The following is an 18625-nucleotide window of genomic DNA, read 5'->3' as shown; positions in this document are numbered from 1 at the left end:
TTGTCTCTCTTGTATCTTTTGTCCTCTTTTATGAAATTTAAAAGAAAAGTATTTTTTAAATTTCAAGGCAAATTTCGTTTTGCAATGTTTACATTATCATCATGTACGGACTAAACTTTTCATTAAATAACTATAAAATGCAGAGGATATGTATATATGAAATATTTAAATCTTATAAGTTTGATAATAGGCATCCTTACGACCGTCAACAACAGTTCAAGAGAGAATTATTCTGCCAAAAAGCACCCGACATCAAGAATGTGAAATATGTGTTAAATGTCCGACGATATAATTTATCGTTTAAGTACAAAATGTAGTCTGTGATGCTGGATCGTACAGAATTATAATCCACATAATAAGATAATAAATGAATGTATACAAAGTAATCCGCAGTGCTTCTTATCTAACCAGATTAAGCAAAGAAATGGGCGACAAGTTAAGTGAAAACAATGCAGGAATAGCTGATCTACAAAGCTTACAGAAAAGTACAACAATTTGTATGACAATGACTGGACAGATGCTTTAGAGAGCCTCACTAAGAGTCATGTAGAGGAGGAAGCTGGTGTCAGAATTTTATTGGAAATGATGAAGGTATTGAATGATTTCTATGTAATGCTATCTAAAGTAATTACGGTATTTAAAACATGATATATATAGATTCTACCATTGCATCGAGTGTAATACGATATTTATCCACTCGAGACAGTTAAATTTTCAAATTTAAAACGCGAGGCTTGCCCGAGAATGGATAAATATCGTATTACACGAGATTTGGTAGTGGAATTTGTTTCTCTAATGATTTTCTAACATTATGCAGGAAAAATTATTCCTTCTTTTCGAATGATCTGCAAAAAGATATGTTCTTCTATGTGACGTCATCAGAAGTGGTCGCCTTTTTTCATGCCGTCACAATGGGAATTTCAGAGGAAAGCAAGACAATTCGACGTCATAATCGGATTTTAACCAATAAAGTACTGAGATCAAACGAACCACACGTTGATTAAATTTTTTTATACAATTGGTGCAGAAAGAGATAAATTGACGAAGAATTAGAGAAACAATTATATATTAACTTAAACGTCATGAATCATAGATTTGCAAAATCGGGTTGATTAGCAGGTGTTAATGAAAATTTGAATGTCAAAAGCGTTTTTTATAGTTTGTTTTATTAAGAACTATCAAACCTTTACATTTCAAAGCCCAGATGAGTATTATACTGAAAAGTATTAAAGGACTTGAATGATAAACAACATTACCTAAATCAAAAGCTAATTAAAGTTCAGGTTTGTCCAAAAATACACGTTCAAATGGTTTTGGAATATGGTTTCAGCGATGATGTCACTGTTTTGTCATAATTATGCAGTTTAACGATGAATTTCAAATATTTTGACTGATCCCTGGATTGAGACTAATAAAGTATACTTCGATTATAATATGAAAATAATATGAAGGTTTATAATAGTATCACACTTCGATGCACATTTTGAATCTATTAGGTAAAGCGCTGTCTGTTAAGATTGGAAACGTAAGGTTTATTTAAAACATATTATATTTAAAGTAACGTTATTATAATAGCCCAAATTATGAACCAAATTCAAGTATTTCTTGCAATACTACAATCGTAAAATATTGTTTAAATTCTTTACTGCCAGGTCTAAGTAAGATTTTCTGTTGTCCATATTTTCATGTAAACTCAAGATTCAACTCGCCATATTTGTCTTTCAGCATGCCAGTTCATTCTGTAAAAGAGCGCAAATGGAATCGTTGCAAAGATTGGAATGCATTTTAAGTAATCCTGTAAGTGAACTTTTCAATCAATATTTAATCAATCGTAATATTCATAGATATAAGAAATTGTTGTATGATTGCCAATGAGACAACTCTCCCTCCAAATCATAATTTGTTAAAGAAAACCCGTTATGAGTAAAAGTACGGTCTTGAACTCGGAGCCTTGGCTCACACCGCACAGCAAGATATAAAATGCTCCAAAAATGACTAGTGTAAAACCATTCAAACGGGAAAAACAAACGGTCTTATCTATATAAAAAATCGGAAAACGAGAAATACTTATGAATCACATCAACAAACAACAACTACTGAACACCAGGTTCCTGACGTAGGACAGATGCATACAAATTCAGCAGGTTTTAATATTTAAAGGTACCAACCTTCACCCTTACATGAAACAATAGTTACATCCATCATAGAAAGACACACTATAAAATATTAATTGAAATGGCTTAACTCAATCAAGAGATATATCACACAAGTTAACATACATTGAGCGAATACATATGTATATACAAAATCAATAATATAAGTGTTGAATAAATAAAAGCAACAGTAGTATACCGCTGTGAGATGTAAAATTAATTACGTAAGTCATCTAAAACCTTGAACAAAATGCTGCCAAATAGAACAATATACACAGGTAAATGAAAATAATGTTGTTTTAATGTGTGCAGTATAAATTGAGAACGGAAATATTTTTACAAAATAAATAATTTTGTTGTTCATAGTACTAGAACAAAAGTACAAATTTATAGTTTACATGCTGGTAAATATAAAGAGTATGCACACGAGCTTTAAAGGTGAAAACTTGCTATTTTTCAATGTCCATTTGAACATTTAAAGGTAATATATTTATTGAATAAACACGATCTAATATGATCTTTCAATGGCACCAATATACAAGGCATGTGTTATTTTTTGTTGTCACTATGATAACCAAGGTAGTTGGTTGCATACCGGTAATTTAAGTTATGTGATTAAAAAAATAACCGTTTACTTTTTGAAAGCTATATTCCCAAAATAAATCAATTAAACATATTTTCTGCCTACCATTAATTCATGATTTTGTGTATTTTTTCAACAAAAATTTTTTTTAAAGTAATTCTGTTTAAAAAAATCTATATCTTTATTATTGTCTTTAGGTATCTTCAAGAGAACATGCAACAGAAAGCAATCTCCAGAGCGGAGAAGACAAGCAAATTAGACAAATGCTTGAAACATGTCTGAAATTGAAAGCCAAGACAGCGATTGCTAATTTGCAAAAGGTTCGATAAATATCTGTGATTTCTTTTTAATCAAGTTTACTTCATTTTATCTAAATAAATGCATGTTTTTCAGTTCAGTACATGTTCTGTATAGAATATCCATCAGCAAGACAAAATAAAATTTAAAAGGGTTACCCTTGTTGGGTAACTAAACAGAATGTCTTGCTAATTGAGGTTTGACCTGAATAGTTGATTTTTTTTATAACAATCTGTTTCCAATTTTCGAACGTTTTGCTACAACCCGAACCTCCTTTGTGGATTGTCAGATTAGAATACAGATATGACGTGAACATCTTAGATAAACTATATCTGATTGTATTTATCACCGTATAAAGTGAGGGAACAACGATCGACAATTCGTAAAAAGTAAAATAACAATAATACCAAACTACGAGGAAAATTCAAATTGGAAAGTCTCAAAAACATCAAACTAAATGGAAACAACTGTCATATTCCTGAATTGGTACTGGCATTTTCTTAGATAAAAAATGGTGGATTAAAACACATTTCATAAACAATAAAGGGCTGCGCTTTAGCGCATGATACGCCCGTTGCTCTTTTAACTTGTCTTTTATGCTTTAAATGAATTTATATGATCAACTATAAATATATATACAAATCAAAAGGGATGTTACATTAATATATTCACCAAAGTTTCATAAAATCCCCCTTTTTTAAGTATGAAAATTCATTACTTAAGAAAACGTAAAATCTAAAATTTATAAAAATGGAAAGGGAGCTTACATCAATAGATATAAACAATTCACCAAAGTTTCATGGACATTGGTGAAAGTCTTTTTGAGTTATTGTCCGAAGTGTTGAAAATCTCCCTTTTATTTATGAATAATGCCCCATAAATCCAAAACTTAAAATCTGAAATTTATAAAAATTGAAAGGGAGCTTACATCAATAGACATAAACAATTCACCAAAGTTTCATGGACATTGGTGAAAGCCTTTTCGAGTTATTGTTTGAAGTGTTGAAAATCCCCCTTTTTTTTATGAATAAAGCCCCATAAATCCAAAACTTAAAATCTGAAATTTAAAAAAATTGAAAGGGAGCTTACATCAATAGATATAAACAATTCACCAAAGTTTCATGGACATTGGTGAAAGCCTTTTTGAGTTATTGTCCGAAGTGTTGAAAATCCCCCTTTTTTTATGAATAAAGCCCCATAAATCCAAAACTTAAAATCTGAAATTTATAAAAATTGAAAGGGAGCTTACATCAATAGATATAAACAATTCACCAAAGTTTCATGGACATTGGTGAAAGCCTTTTTGAGTTATTGTCCGAAGTGTTGAAAATCCCCCTTTTTTTTATGAATAAAGCCCCATAAATCCAAAACTTAAAATCTGAAATTTAAAAAAATGGAAAGGGAGCTTACATCAATAGATATAAACAATTCACCAAAGTTTCATGGACATTGGTGAAAGCCTTTTTGAGTTATTGTCCGAAGTGTTGAAAATCCCCCCTTTTTTATGAATAAAGCCCCATAAATCCAAAACTTAAAATCTGAAATTCAAAAAAAACGAAATGGAGCTTACGTCAATAGATATAAACAATTCACTCAAGTTTCATGGAAATTGGTGAAAGCGTTTTTGAGTTATTGTCCGAAGTGTGGACGACGGACGGACAGACGGACGGACGGACAGACGGACGGACGGACAGACGGACGGACAGACGGACAACGGTATACCATAATACGCCCCGTCTAAAAGACGACGGGCGTATAAAAATGAATTTTTGCCAATTATAAACAATTATTTGCAGAGACGGATGAATGAATGTAAACAACACATTTATTAATGCTCGTTTCTGACTTTACGACAATGTAGCAGAGATAAACATGTTTGTAACTCATAATCATCTCCCTAATCTGTTACATGGGTTTATCGTCACAACATAAGACCAAACATTAAATATCAGTTTCGGTGCTTTTATATCAGTGGCTTAAAACGTTGATTTTAGTGCTCCTGCTTACGGTAAATGCATAAAATTGTTCTTTCATCAATTAAGGGCTAGGGGTTTGACTCATCAGATCGCAACAAGACCAAAGAAAAAGAGAACTTATCTTGGAGTATTTTATGTTAATGAAAGAAGATAGAGTTATTTCGTGCGCCCGAAGTGCGTTTCTTGATTGTGCTGGAAAGCAAGTTTAAAGTAGTGAAATATTGTACATTTGTTATTACTGTTACTACTGGTTGTTTTTAAACTAGACAAATTTAATTGAGATGTCAATCGATAAATTCGATAGCTGATAATATATATGGTTTGTTGTTACAGAGTTACATGAGTTCCAGTCGCAAACCAATGTACACAGAAAGATTACCAGAGTATGTCAATAAATGTATTGAAATTTGCTGGTTAATGAACGCCCATAATCCTCCTCTTGAGTTTGCTGAACCTCCAATGTCAGGACAACCATATGACAAAGATAGCTATGAAGAATTTACCGTACAAGGGGATACAGTTTCATTCGTTGTTTGGCTACCATTATTGATTGAAAAAGATGGAGCTATTCTTACAAAAGGAGTTGTTCAACCAATTGCAAAGTCATTCTCAACTTCTGTCTCGGAAAAGAAAAGAAATATATCGGTCGATAAAATGAAGGTTAGGGTCGTCAAGAGTCCGAAAGTGAACGACGTCAACGATTATTGCACAACAAAGAGGTTGAACGTAAGGACTTATACGAGCATAACCAGTTAAAAGAAACAGAATCAAGATTTAATGACCTGCTTAGAGAAAACCAACACCCGCAACATGATTCCACTGACTTACATAAAAAGTACGAGGAAGAAACAGACCGTCCAGGCTTTGATAAAAATGATCATCGTGTAAATGAGATGTTTCAGAATTCTTCACATCTACCTTATTCTACAAATACAAGCTTAAGGAGAACTACAACTACTTCTGGATCTGCTTACAAATATTTACCCTCGTCAGAACCAGCAACGAAAAACTACACCAGTTATGAACAACATGATAATGATAACAGACCACATTCAGCCTTTACTGAAAGCCACGTAGAAAACGATTATAAACATCACAGACCAAAAACGGCGGGCACAGAATCGAAATCGAACACTATGTCGTACATTAATCCATTGCCATCAGATATGTTTACAGCTGGACGGAAAAGGTATAGTCTTCACAATAATCAGCTCTATGTGTATGAGAGTGATAGTAATTCATGGCATCCTGTAAGCGGATTTAACACCTAGTTTGATGTAGTCATTTAGAATTATTTGAAAACATTTTGACTTGTTTTTTTCTTTTAATAGAGATTTTTTAATTTATGTATATATAGACTCTAGTGTTTCTGTTATATACACTTTGTAATTTTATTTGATATTAAAAAGTAGATTTCCTTTATAAATTAAAAATACGAGTAGTAGTAAGGACTAGTTAATTTATTAAATTATCAGAAATTGGTGGAAAAAAAAACATATGTTCCAGTTAGTTTTGCTATCAAAATTAATTTGTAGTAATATTATAGGTGTTTAAAATGATTTTCATGAATTATTTCATTTTTTTTCCGTGTTGTCATCCACTAAACTCTTTTTATGCAATCATATGCGCTTTTAGAAAAAGTTGTATTTAAATATTTCCATATAATGCCAAATACATGTGTAACATTTTTAATTAGAAATACAATGGTTCCCATGGCTAAAAATAAAAAATTGGGATAAAATGTAGTAGTTAGCTTATTATCTTAGATCTGAAAGTAAAGCATTTACAGAAAATCTGACACAGGACAAAAATGTTCAACAGGTCAAGATCTATCTTTCTTTCAGATGTATCAGACAAATTGTTGCTGCTTCAGAAATGGTATTTTTTAGGAAATTTTACAGGTTTTGGCTATTATCTTGAATAATATAAAAGATGGAGATAAACTGTAAACAGCAAACTTGTTCAGCAAAGTAAGATCTACAAAAAAGTCAAAAATGACCAAAATGTTCAAGTGACAGCTTTAGGAGTTATTGCCATTCATAGTAAATTTTCACCAATTTTTGGTAATGTTTTGTTATCTTTTATAAAAAATCTTCTAGGAAACTACTGAGACAAATTTAAACATCTTCATTAAAGTATCTTAATAAAAAAAAACCAACATGGCTAAAAATAAAAGAAAGTGATAAAAAGCAAGTTTTGTCTATTGTTTGTGGATCGTATAAATATAGAAAATCTGAAAGGTGTGATATGTTCAGAATAATGACCTCTAACATATGTAATACGTTAAAACTGTAAGACAAATTCTTATAGGTGTTATTGCCCATAAATGACAAATTTTATGATTTTTTTTCAATGTTGCTATTATCATGAAAACTATGATATTTAGAGAGTAACATTTTGTTTCTGTTATGCCTCATATGCACATAAATAAACAGTCGTATGAAATAAAATCACAAAAATGATCAGCAAGGCAAGATCTGATAATAAGTCAAAGAAACGTAACAGATTTAAAGATCAGTAATACAAGATCAACAAAATATAGTCTATTCTCGTCTACAATGTCGGAGAGTGTGCGGTGTTTGATTTCCCATTGATGAGCGACAAAGGCTATTTAGATCCTTTAGTTTTGTATACGACCGCAAACATTTTTTGGGGATCGTATAATGGTATGATGTCGTCGTCGTCTGCGTCGTCAGCGTCGCCGTCCGAAGACGCATTGGTTTCCGGATAATAACTTTGATTTAAGTGAATGAATCTCTATGAAATGTTTTAAGAAGGTTCAATACCAGAAAATGAAGATTGGGATTGATTTTGGGGGAAGATGGTCTCAACTGTTAAGGAATTAGGGGCCAAAAACAAACATTTTTCTAGTTTCAGGATAATAACTTGTGTATAAGTATTTTGATTGGTCTGAAATTGTACCACAATGTTTAATACCACAAGTAGAAGATTTGGGTTTATTTTAGGGGTTATGGGGCCAACAGTTTAAGAATAAAGAGCCAAAAAGGGGCCAAAAACAAGCATTTTTTTTTCAAGGTTCCAGACAATAACTTTTGTGTAAGTGTGTGGATCTCTCTGACATTGTACCACAAGGTGTCATATCACAAAGGGGAGGCTGAGCATGAGTTGGGGAATATTTCCCAAAATCATGAACGAATTAGAGGCCAAAAAGGGTAAAAACAAGCATTGTTTTAGTTTCCAGACAATAAATTGTGTTTAAGTGTATGGATCTCTCTGACATTGTACTACAAGGTACCATACTACAAAGGATAGGCTAGGGTTGACTGAAGGGTTATTGCTCTAAAAGGGGGGGGGGGTTCAAAAAGTTTGGGCTAAAGTTTTCCAATTTTTTAGGGGATTCATATTTTTTTCAAAATTTTTTGAATTTCAAATTTAGAAAAGTTTCAAATAGAAATCTTCAATTGCACAGTATTGCGCTATAGATTTGTAAAATCATTGACCACATTTATTTTGTGTCAGAAACCTTTATTATGTCAAAAATTTGATCACAATCCAAATTCAGACAGTATCAAGCTTGAATATTGTGTCCAAACTTGCTCCAACTGTTCAGGGTACGACTTCTGCGGTCGTATCAGGCTGCGCTCAGCGAAGCAATTTATTTAGTTTTTATTCAGGTTTAGTCTAAGATTAAAGTTATTCTGTCAATAAAAACTTTGTCAAATAAAATCAACGGTACCAATTTTGTTGCACCAGATGCGCATTTCGACAATATATGTCTCTTCAGTGATGCTCGTGGCCAAAATATTTGAAATCCAAAGCTTATATAAAAGATGAAGAGCTATAATCCAAAAGGTCAAAAAAGTATAGCCAAATTCGTGAAAGGAATCAGAGCTTTGCATGAGGGAGATACATTCCTTAATTTATAATAATTTCTAATATTTTGTAACAGCAAATTTTAATAACACAAAAAATCCGTATTTTCATGCCAGTACCGAAGTACTGGCTACTGGGCTGGTGATACCCTCGGGGACTATTAGTCCACCAGCAGAGGCATCGACCCAGTGGTAGTAATAAAATCAACGGTACCAATTTTGTTGCACCAGATGCGCATTTCGACAATATATGTCTCTTCAGTGATGCTCGTGGCCAAAATATTTGAAATCCAAAGCTTATATAAAAGATGAAGAGCTATAATCCAAAAGGTCAAAAAAGTATAGCCAAATTCGTGAAAGGAACAAAGCTTTGCATGAGGGAGATACATTCCTTAATTTATAATAATTTCTAATATTTTGTAACAGCAAATTTTAATAACACAAAAAATCCGTATTTTCATGCCAGTACCGAAGTACTGGCTACTGGGCTGGTGATACCCTCGGGGACTATTAGTTTACCAGCAGAGGCATCGACCCAGTGGTAGTAATAAAATCAACGGTACCAATTTTGTTGCACCAGATGCGCATTTCGACAATATATGTCTCTTCAGTGATGCTCGTGGCCAAAATATTTGAAATCCAAAGCTTAATATCTAAAAGATGAAGAGCTATAATCCAAAAGGTCAAAAAAGTATAGCAAAATTCGTGAAAGGAATCAGAGCTTTGCATGAGGGAGATACATTCCTTAATTTATAATAATTTCTAATATTTTGTAACAGCAAATTTTAATAACACAAAAAATCCGTATTTTCATGCCAGTACCGAAGTACTGGCTACTGGGCTGGTGATACCCTCGGGGACTATTAGTCCACCAGCAGAGGCATCGACCCAGTGGTAGTAATAAAATCAACGGTACCAATTTTGTTGCACCAGATGCGCATTTCGACAATATATGTCTCTTCAGTGATGCTCGTGGCCAAAATATTTGAAATCCAAAGCTTATATAAAAGATGAAGAGCTATAATCCAAAAGGTCAAAAAAGTATAGCCAAATTCGTGAAAGGAATCAGAGCTTTGCATGAGGGAGATACATTCCTTAATTTATAATAATTTCTAATATTTTGTAACAGCAAATTTTAATAACACAAAAAATCCGTATTTTCATACCAGTACCGAAGTACTGGCTACTGGGCTGGTGATACCCTCGGGGACTATTAGTCCACCAGCAGAGGCATCGACCCAGTGGTAGTAATAAAATCAACGGTACCAATTTTGTTGCACCAGATGCGCATTTCGACAATATATGTCTCTTCAGTGATGCTCGTGGCCAAAATATTTGAAATCCAAAGCTTATATAAAAGATGAAGAGCTATAATCCAAAAGGTCAAAAAAGTATAGCCAAATTCGTGAAAGGAATCAGAGCTTTGCATGAGGGAGATACATTCCTTAATTTATAATAATTTCTAATATTTTGTAACAGCAAATTTTAATAACACAAAAAATCCGTATTTTCATGCCAGTACCGAAGTACTGGCTACTGGGCTGGTGATACCCTCGGGGACTATTAGTCCACCAGCAGAGGCATCGACCCAGTGGTAGTAATAAAATCAACGGTACCAATTTTGTTGCACCAGATGCGCATTTCGACAATATATGTCTCTTCAGTGATGCTCGTGGCCAAAATATTTGAAATCCAAAGCTTATATAAAAGATGAAGAGCTATAATCCAAAAGGTCAAAAAAGTATAGCCAAATTCGTGAAAGGAATCAGAGCTTTGCATGAGGGAGATACATTCCTTAATTTATAATAATTTCTAATATTTTGTAACAGCAAATTTTAATAACACAAAAAATCCGTATTTTCATGCCAGTACCGAAGTACTGGCTACTGGGCTGGTGATACCCTCGGGGACTATTAGTTTACCAGCAGAGGCATCGACCCAGTGGTAGTAATAAAATCAACGGTACCAATTTTGTTGCACCAGATGCGCATTTCGACAATATATGTCTCTTCAGTGATGCTCGTGGCCAAAATATTTGAAATCCAAAGCTTAATATCTAAAAGATGAAGAGCTATAATCCAAAAGGTCAAAAAAGTATAGCCAAATTCGTGAAAGGAATCAGAGCTTTGCATGAGGGAGATACATTCCTTAATTTATAATAATTTCTAATATTTTGTAACAGCAAATTTTAATAACACAAAAAATCCGTATTTTCATGCCAGTACCGAAGTACTGGCTACTGGGCTGGTGATACCCTCGGGGACTATTAGTCCACCAGCAGAGGCATCGACCCAGTGGTAGTAATAAAATCAACGGTACCAATTTTGTTGCACCAGATGCGCATTTCGACAATATATGTCTCTTCAGTGATGCTCGTGGCCAAAATATTTGAAATCCAAAGCTTATATAAAAGATGAAGAGCTATAATCCAAAAGGTCAAAAAAGTATAGCCAAATTCGTGAAAGGAATCAGAGCTTTGCATGAGGGAGATACATTCCTTAATTTATAATAATTTCTAATATTTTGTAACAGCAAATTTTAATAACACAAAAAATCCGTATTTTCATGCCAGTACCGAAGTACTGGCTACTGGGCTGGTGATACCCTCGGGGGCTATTAGTCCACCAGCAGAGGCATCGACCCAGTGGTAGTAATAAAATCAACGGTACCAATTTTGTTGCACCAGATGCGCATTTCGACAATATATGTCTCTTCAGTGATGCTCGTGGCCAAAATATTTGAAATCCAAAGCTTATATAAAAGATGAAGAGCTATAATCCAAAAGGTCAAAAAAGTATAGCCAAATTCGTGAAAGGAATCAGAGCTTTGCATGAGGGAGATACATTCCTTAATTTATAATAATTTCTTATATTTTGTAACAGCAAATTTTAATAACACAAAAAATCCGTATTTTCATGCCAGTACCGAAGTACTGGCTACTGGGCTGGTGATACCCTCGGGGACTATTAGTCCACCAGCAGAGGCATCGACCCAGTGGTAGTAATAAAATCAACGGTACCAATTTTGTTGCACCAGATGCGCATTTCGACAATATACATGTATGTCTCTTCAGTGATGCTCGTGGCCAAAATATTTGAAATCCAAAGCTTATATAAAAGATGAAGAGCTATAATCCAAAAGGTCAAAAAAGTATAGCCAAATTCGTGAAAGGAATCAGAGCTTTGCATGAGGGAGATACATTCCTTAATTTATAATAATTTCTAATATTTTGTAACAGCAAATTTTAATAACACAAAAAATCCGTATTTTCATGCCAGTACCGAAGTACTGGCTACTGGGCTGGTGATACCCTCGGGGACTATTAGTCCACCAGCAGAGGCATCGACCCAGTGGTAGTAATAAAATCAACGGTACCAATTTTGTTGCACCAGATGCGCATTTCGACAATATATGTCTCTTCAGTGATGCTCGTGGCCAAATCTTCATGTAATTTTATGTCATTTGGACAGAAGCTTTATAATGTAAAAAAAAGTATCCAGAGCAAGATTTAAAAAAAAATTATATTAATTTTTCCATATTTTAATGTTTAATAAATGAACTCAGTTTATTTCACAGTTAACAAAAAGTTACAATCTGGGGTTAAATATAAAAAGGAAGATGTGGTATGATTGTCAATGAGATAACTCTCCACAAGAGACCAAAATGACATAGAAATTAACAACTATAGGTCACCGTATGGCCTTCAACAATAAGCAAAACCGTTACCGCATAGTCAGCTATTAAAGGCTTCGAAATAACAAATGTAAAACAATTCAAACGAACTTGAGATTACTAACTGCCTAATCTATGTACAAAAGAATGAACAAATAACAAATATTTAACATATCGACAAACAACAACAACTAAATTACAGGCTCCTGACTTCGGACAGGTACATACATAGAATGTGGCGGAGTTGAACATGTTAGCGGGATCCCAACCCTCCCCTTACCTGGGATAGTGGTGTAACAGTACAACATGAGAATGAACTATAAAAAAAAAGTCAGTTGAAAAAGGCTGAACTCATCAGATGGTTACAAACAGAAATACATCTAACAAATACACAGAGAGGGCTTGGCTGGGTACTTGTATATTCCAACGACAAAATTTTTTTTACAGATCTGAGAGTACTCGCAGACAGACAGATAGTTCAAAGCCCTTGAAATAATTAAAGGAATCATGCATCTAAAACTTAAGTGTGTTACACATCAAATACTGTGTGAATAAACTCATCAAAGATACCAGGATCAAAATTTTATATTAACGCCAGACGCGCGTTTCGTCTAAAAAAGACTTATCAGTGACGCTCGAATCAAATACTGTAGCGAGTTGGTCAAGTGCCATTCATTGTAAAGCCATGACTGTGCTTGTATTTCCGAGCACCTGTTTTTTTTTTTTTTAGCTCACCTGGACCGAAGGGCCAAGTGAGCTTTTCTCATCACTTTACGTTCGTCGTCCGTCGTCGTTAACTTTTACAAAAATCTTCTCCTCTGAAACTACTGTGCCAAATTAAACCAAACTTGGCCACAATCATCATTGCGGTATTTAGTTTAAAAAATGTGTCCGGTGACCGGGCCAACGAACCAAGATGGCCGCCTTGGCTAAAAATAGAACATAGGGGTAAAATGCAGTTTTTGGATTATAACTCAAAAACCAAAGCATTTAGAGCAAATCTGACAAGGAGTAATATTGTTTATCAGGTCAAGAACTATCTTCCCTGAAATTTTCAGATGAATCTGACAACCCGTTGTCGGGTTGCTGCCTCTGAATTAGTAATTTTAGGGAAATTTTGCTGTTTTTGGTTATTATCTTGAATATTATTATAGATAGAGATAAACTGTTAACAGCAATAATGTTCAGCAAAGAAGATTAACAAATAAAGTCAACATGACCAAAATGGTCAGTTGACCTATTTAGGAGTTATTGCCCTTTATAGTCAATTTTTAACCAGTTTTCTTAATTCTTCGTTATCTTTTACAAAATCTTCTCCTTTGAAACTACTGGGACAAATTAATCCAAACTTGGCCACAATCATTTTTTGGGAATCTAGTTTTAAAATGTATCAGGTCAAGATCTATCTGCCCTGAAATTTTCAGATTAATTGGACAATCCTTTGTTGGGTTGCTGCCCCTGAATTGGTAATTTTAGGGAAATTTTGCTGTTTTTGGTTATTATCTTGAATATTAATATAGATAGAGATAAACTGTAAACAGCAATAATGTACAGCAAAGTAAGACCTAAAAATAAGTCAACATGACCAAAATGGTCAATTGACCCCCTAAGGAGTAATTGTCCTTTATAGTCAATTTTTAACAATTGTCATGTAAATTTTTATTAACATTTTCAACAACAACTACTGGACCAAGTTCATTATAGATAGAAAGAATTGTTAGCAGCAAGAATGTTCAGTAAAGTAAGATGTACAAACACATCACCATCACCAAAACACAATTTTGTCATGAATCCATCTGCGTCCTTTGTTTAATATTCACATAGACCAAGGTGAGCGACACAGGCTCTTTATAGAGCCTCTAGTTTTAGCTACGAATCTATTTTTGACTGTTTTATAATTTGACACCGGTTCACACCTTTTTAATTCAATTATATATGTTTTCAGTGTTCTATAATATTTAATCCGTTTTCTCAGTGTAAAACAACTTTTATTTAGGAATAATCGAGATAACTTCTGCTGTATAATTTCACTTTCACTTCAGAACGGTCATTTCCGGCACATTTGATTATGCAAATGTAACCTCAGGTGAACTTTATGTACCGCTATCGTAAACCAGTGTATGAATTTAATCTATACCGGTTGTAGATCGATTTTTACATGTTTTTTGTATTAAAACATTATTTCTTAGGATTGTAAATTGTATATAGATGATTTTTCTTTTCCGTAAACATGTACGTTGTTTACATTTTTTCAGTATTTATTCGTAGCTATCGGGGCGAGTATCGGGGATTCTTTTTTGTGCTTATCAGTTTCCCGTTCATTCCCCCGTTAAGAAATGTCCGTTACCCCGATAGCTCCGTCGGGTATAAAAGCGTTGCACCCGTTCATCGGGGACTCTTCCTACCTAGTCAGTCCTTCAGAGACGTTGCATTATTTTCGGTTGGTCATCATATTTCTCAGACACTGATATTTTAACATGAATTTCTTGTAATTTTAAGCAGTTTACTGCAGTTTCATGAGACTATTTTTGATTCAATACACACCCGTGTACTTTTTCAATAATTGTTTATTACAATTGACTTTTCTAAATTACCAACTATTTAGACTTTTTCCGTTCACTATAAGTCTTGTATTCTTGACTTTGATCAGAACCAAAAATGTATTTAATTCAAGTTAGCTTCTAGCCCGTAATAATAAGTAGTATGTCTATTTATACAAGCTAGTTTTTATTTGCTAATTTGTTAAATTTAAGACAGCAAATTAAAGTTTTGTACTTTCTCCCATTCCCATTCCCACTCCATTGTTTTAGTTAAGGAATGTTGTTAGGTTACTATTTTACCGAGTTATTCCAGTAAAAAGAGTATTCATCATTTTGACAATGTGATAAGATATAAAGTAAGGTTAGGTTAATTTGAATTCACATTTTAAATGTCTGCAATCTACGGATTGTAATTCTGTCTTCCTGTGCTTTCTCCAGGAGACCGAGGCCAATTTATTGAGTAAATGATAAAGTACTATAGTTATTCTAAGACAATTTATTAGAGGGTGGCATACAATTTTTGATAATGTTATAGCATATTTAATAGTTGGTTGAATACTGTGGTTAATAATTTAGTAGAAACTGTGTAATATTGTTTATTGAACTATTCATGAATCTACTGATAAAACATCATTATGCTCACAATTATCTTACTTTTCCTTGCTGAACACACATAATTCACCATAGTTGTCCAACTGGTCTCTGGTTGTTGTCATTACACTGCCTCGTGATAGAATAGATCTTTTTGTTAGACCGAGACGAGACTATTTGATTGTCAGATATATAATATTCATTTGTGGAATAGTATGACGGTACTGTCCTTAAAGTTTCCACTTCTTGAGTGTTAGTTTATATGCAATTCAAAGTTAGAGGTGCAGCCTCTATTTTACAGTGTCAAGCTGTTCTATAAACTACACGATAGAAAGTGTGTTTAGATACACAGACTATTACGTATTTGAATATTCTTTACCCCTGTTATTCTCCCTATTTGAGTTTCTTGTTAAATATAAAATCAGTGGCGGATCCAGCCATTTTAAAAAGGGGGGTTCCCAACACAGAGTAAAGGGGGGGTTCCAACTATATGCTCCCATTCAAATGCATTGATCGGCAAAAAAAGGGGGGTTCCAACCCCCGGAACCCGTCCCCCCCCCCTGGATCCGCCACTGTAAAATGAAGTTAATATGTCATAGGTATTTTAACCCTTTTGGTCTAGTTAAGTGCCCATTCATTTGCAAGAAATAATAAAGTTTTCACTTATAAAAATAACACAAAGTGTTTAAACCGGTCTCTATTTTAGACTAGTGGAAACAGTTCTAGTCTATTTAGGTTCCTGTGTACCCGTAAACACAGGTGGTGTCAGAAAAGTAATAATATCACTCGTTAGGCCAGTTATTACAATGCTTCATAGATTGTTTTGAAATTTTAGCAAAGGTTTTTTTTTATAATTAAGAGATAATGTCTAATGCAATTTTTTCATTTTCAGTATATTTCTGATCGATGGACTAATTAATAGTTTGTTTACAATCATTTAGACAGTCTGGGATAAAAAAAAATCACATGTTAAGTTTGTAAACATTCATGGATTGTTATGAAAACTTGGACAAACTTAAGGCTAATCTCCACGAAATTGTATCTGAAGTGATTTCTTGTACGACCGCAAATTGTTTTTGGAATCGTATAGTGGTATGATGTCTGCGTCATCATCGTTGTCGTCCGAAGACGCATTGTTTTTCCGGGCAATAACTTTAGTTTAAGTCATTAGATCTTTATAATTTTTTTAAGAAGGTTCAATACCACAAAAGGATGGTTGCGATTAATTTTGGGGATGATGGTCCCAACTATTTAGGTATTAGGGGCCCTAAAGGGGCCCAAAACAATCATTTTTCTAGTTTCAGGATAATACCTAATGTATTAGTATTTTGATTGCTCTGAAATTGTACCACAATGTTTAATACCACAAGTAAAAGGTTGGAATTTATCTTAAGGGTTATTGGGCCAACAGATTAGGAATAAAGGACCAAAAGGGGACCAGAAACAATCATTTTCTAGTTTTTAGACAATAACTTGATATCTCTGAAATTGTACCACAATGTTCCATACTACAAAGAAAAGGCTGGCCAGTGGGAGTGAGTTTGGGGTTAATTGCCCTAAACTTGTAGGAATTAGGTGCCAAAAAGAAGCATTTTTCTAGTTTCCAGACAATAACTTGTATTTGAGTGTATGGATCTCTCTGAAATTGTGCTACAAGGTTCCATATTACAAAGGAAGGGCTGGGATTAGGTTTTGGGATTATTGCTCCAAGAGGGGTTTCAATAAGTTTGGGGGGATATTTTTTGTTTACAATGTTTTTAAAAGAGTCATATTTTTTCTACATTTTTCAAATTTCGAATTTTTGAAAAGTTTCAAGAAGAAAATTAATCTTCAATTGCACAGTTTTGCGCAAGATTTGTTAGATTGTTGACCACATTTATTTTGAAACCTATATCTAGTCAAACATTTTTAAATCACAATCCAACAGTATCAAACTTGAATATTGTGTCCAAATTTGCCCCTACTATTTAGGGTTCGACCTCTACGGTCGTATCAGGCTGCACTCAGCGAAGCATCTGATTAAAATAAGGTAGTTAACTGATAAATGGACTTTTTAAGCCAATATTACACTTTTCACACTAACAGCAGCAATCTAAGCCGAGACACAGAGTTCCCTTACGAATTTTTGTTTTTAATGAAACACCTTTTTATGGTATTAATAGTTTCGCAATTTAGTTCAAGTGCTTTATTTTGTAACCTTTACTTTATTATATCCGTATTGCTAAATGTTAAACTAATTCTTTAACAGAAACTAGACCCAGTTGCGCTACATTCAAATTTAACGGATCGCTGGTAATTTATTATGAAATGTGTGGGGACGATGCACACCGTCGTGGATCATTTGGAAAACTTTTAAACATAACGAACATACGCATGAGATTAATACATACATAAAACTGTCGTTCTCTCTTCCGAATTTTAATTTTAAGACAAGTAAGGCAAGCTTAAGGAATCGGAATATTTGTTTTGTTGTAATATGATACTAGAGCACCAACAGTTATGTTGGCAATTTTTCACAGGCAAGACGGCGATAGATTGGAAAAAATAAGATTTTTAATTGAAGGAAGAATCACTTAAATGTAAAAATAAATCATCATTTTTCGTAGACAGCAAAGAAAAAGTCTCTCGGAAAATGCGTTTCAAACTCAGGAGTTGTCTTAGTATAAGTAAAATATAAGACTAACCGTACGCGTATATATAAGGTGTGTCAGAATGATAAGATCACAAACAATGAGGCTATAGAACTTTCATATTAATATCCGAGAAAGTCCATACCAGAGGCCTATCTGATGCCCATCAAAATCCCCAAAAGATTTTATCTTTTTGAAACACAAAATGCATTTAACTTTTATATATCTAGTGGATGCTCGGTCTTACAACTTTCCCAACTTGACAAGTGAGTATGCACTCAGAGTAGTGTTTGAGGTGTAAATACAGCCATGTGTAACCATTTGTAATGATGAACCTTTAGCGTAACGTA

General features: G+C 33.7%; 1 long non-coding RNA gene across 1 annotated transcript; it reads left to right on the top strand.

Moving 5' to 3' along the window:
* The first annotated feature begins 458 nt into the window (after positions 1 to 458).
* Positions 459 to 6343, top strand: LOC143085436 (uncharacterized). The gene is made up of 4 exons (XR_012981336.1): positions 459 to 591; positions 1726 to 1797; positions 2934 to 3056; positions 5343 to 6343. It is a non-coding gene; the product is annotated as an uncharacterized LOC143085436 (long non-coding RNA).
* Positions 6344 to 18625: the final 12282 nt, after the last annotated feature.

The sequence above is a fragment of the Mytilus galloprovincialis genome, chromosome 8, assembly GCF_965363235.1.
Source record: "Mytilus galloprovincialis chromosome 8, xbMytGall1.hap1.1, whole genome shotgun sequence".
NCBI classification, from domain to species: domain Eukaryota; kingdom Metazoa; phylum Mollusca; class Bivalvia; order Mytilida; family Mytilidae; genus Mytilus; species Mytilus galloprovincialis.
The sequence above is the reverse complement of the archived record's forward strand: the minus strand, read 5'-3'. Positions and strand labels throughout refer to the sequence as shown.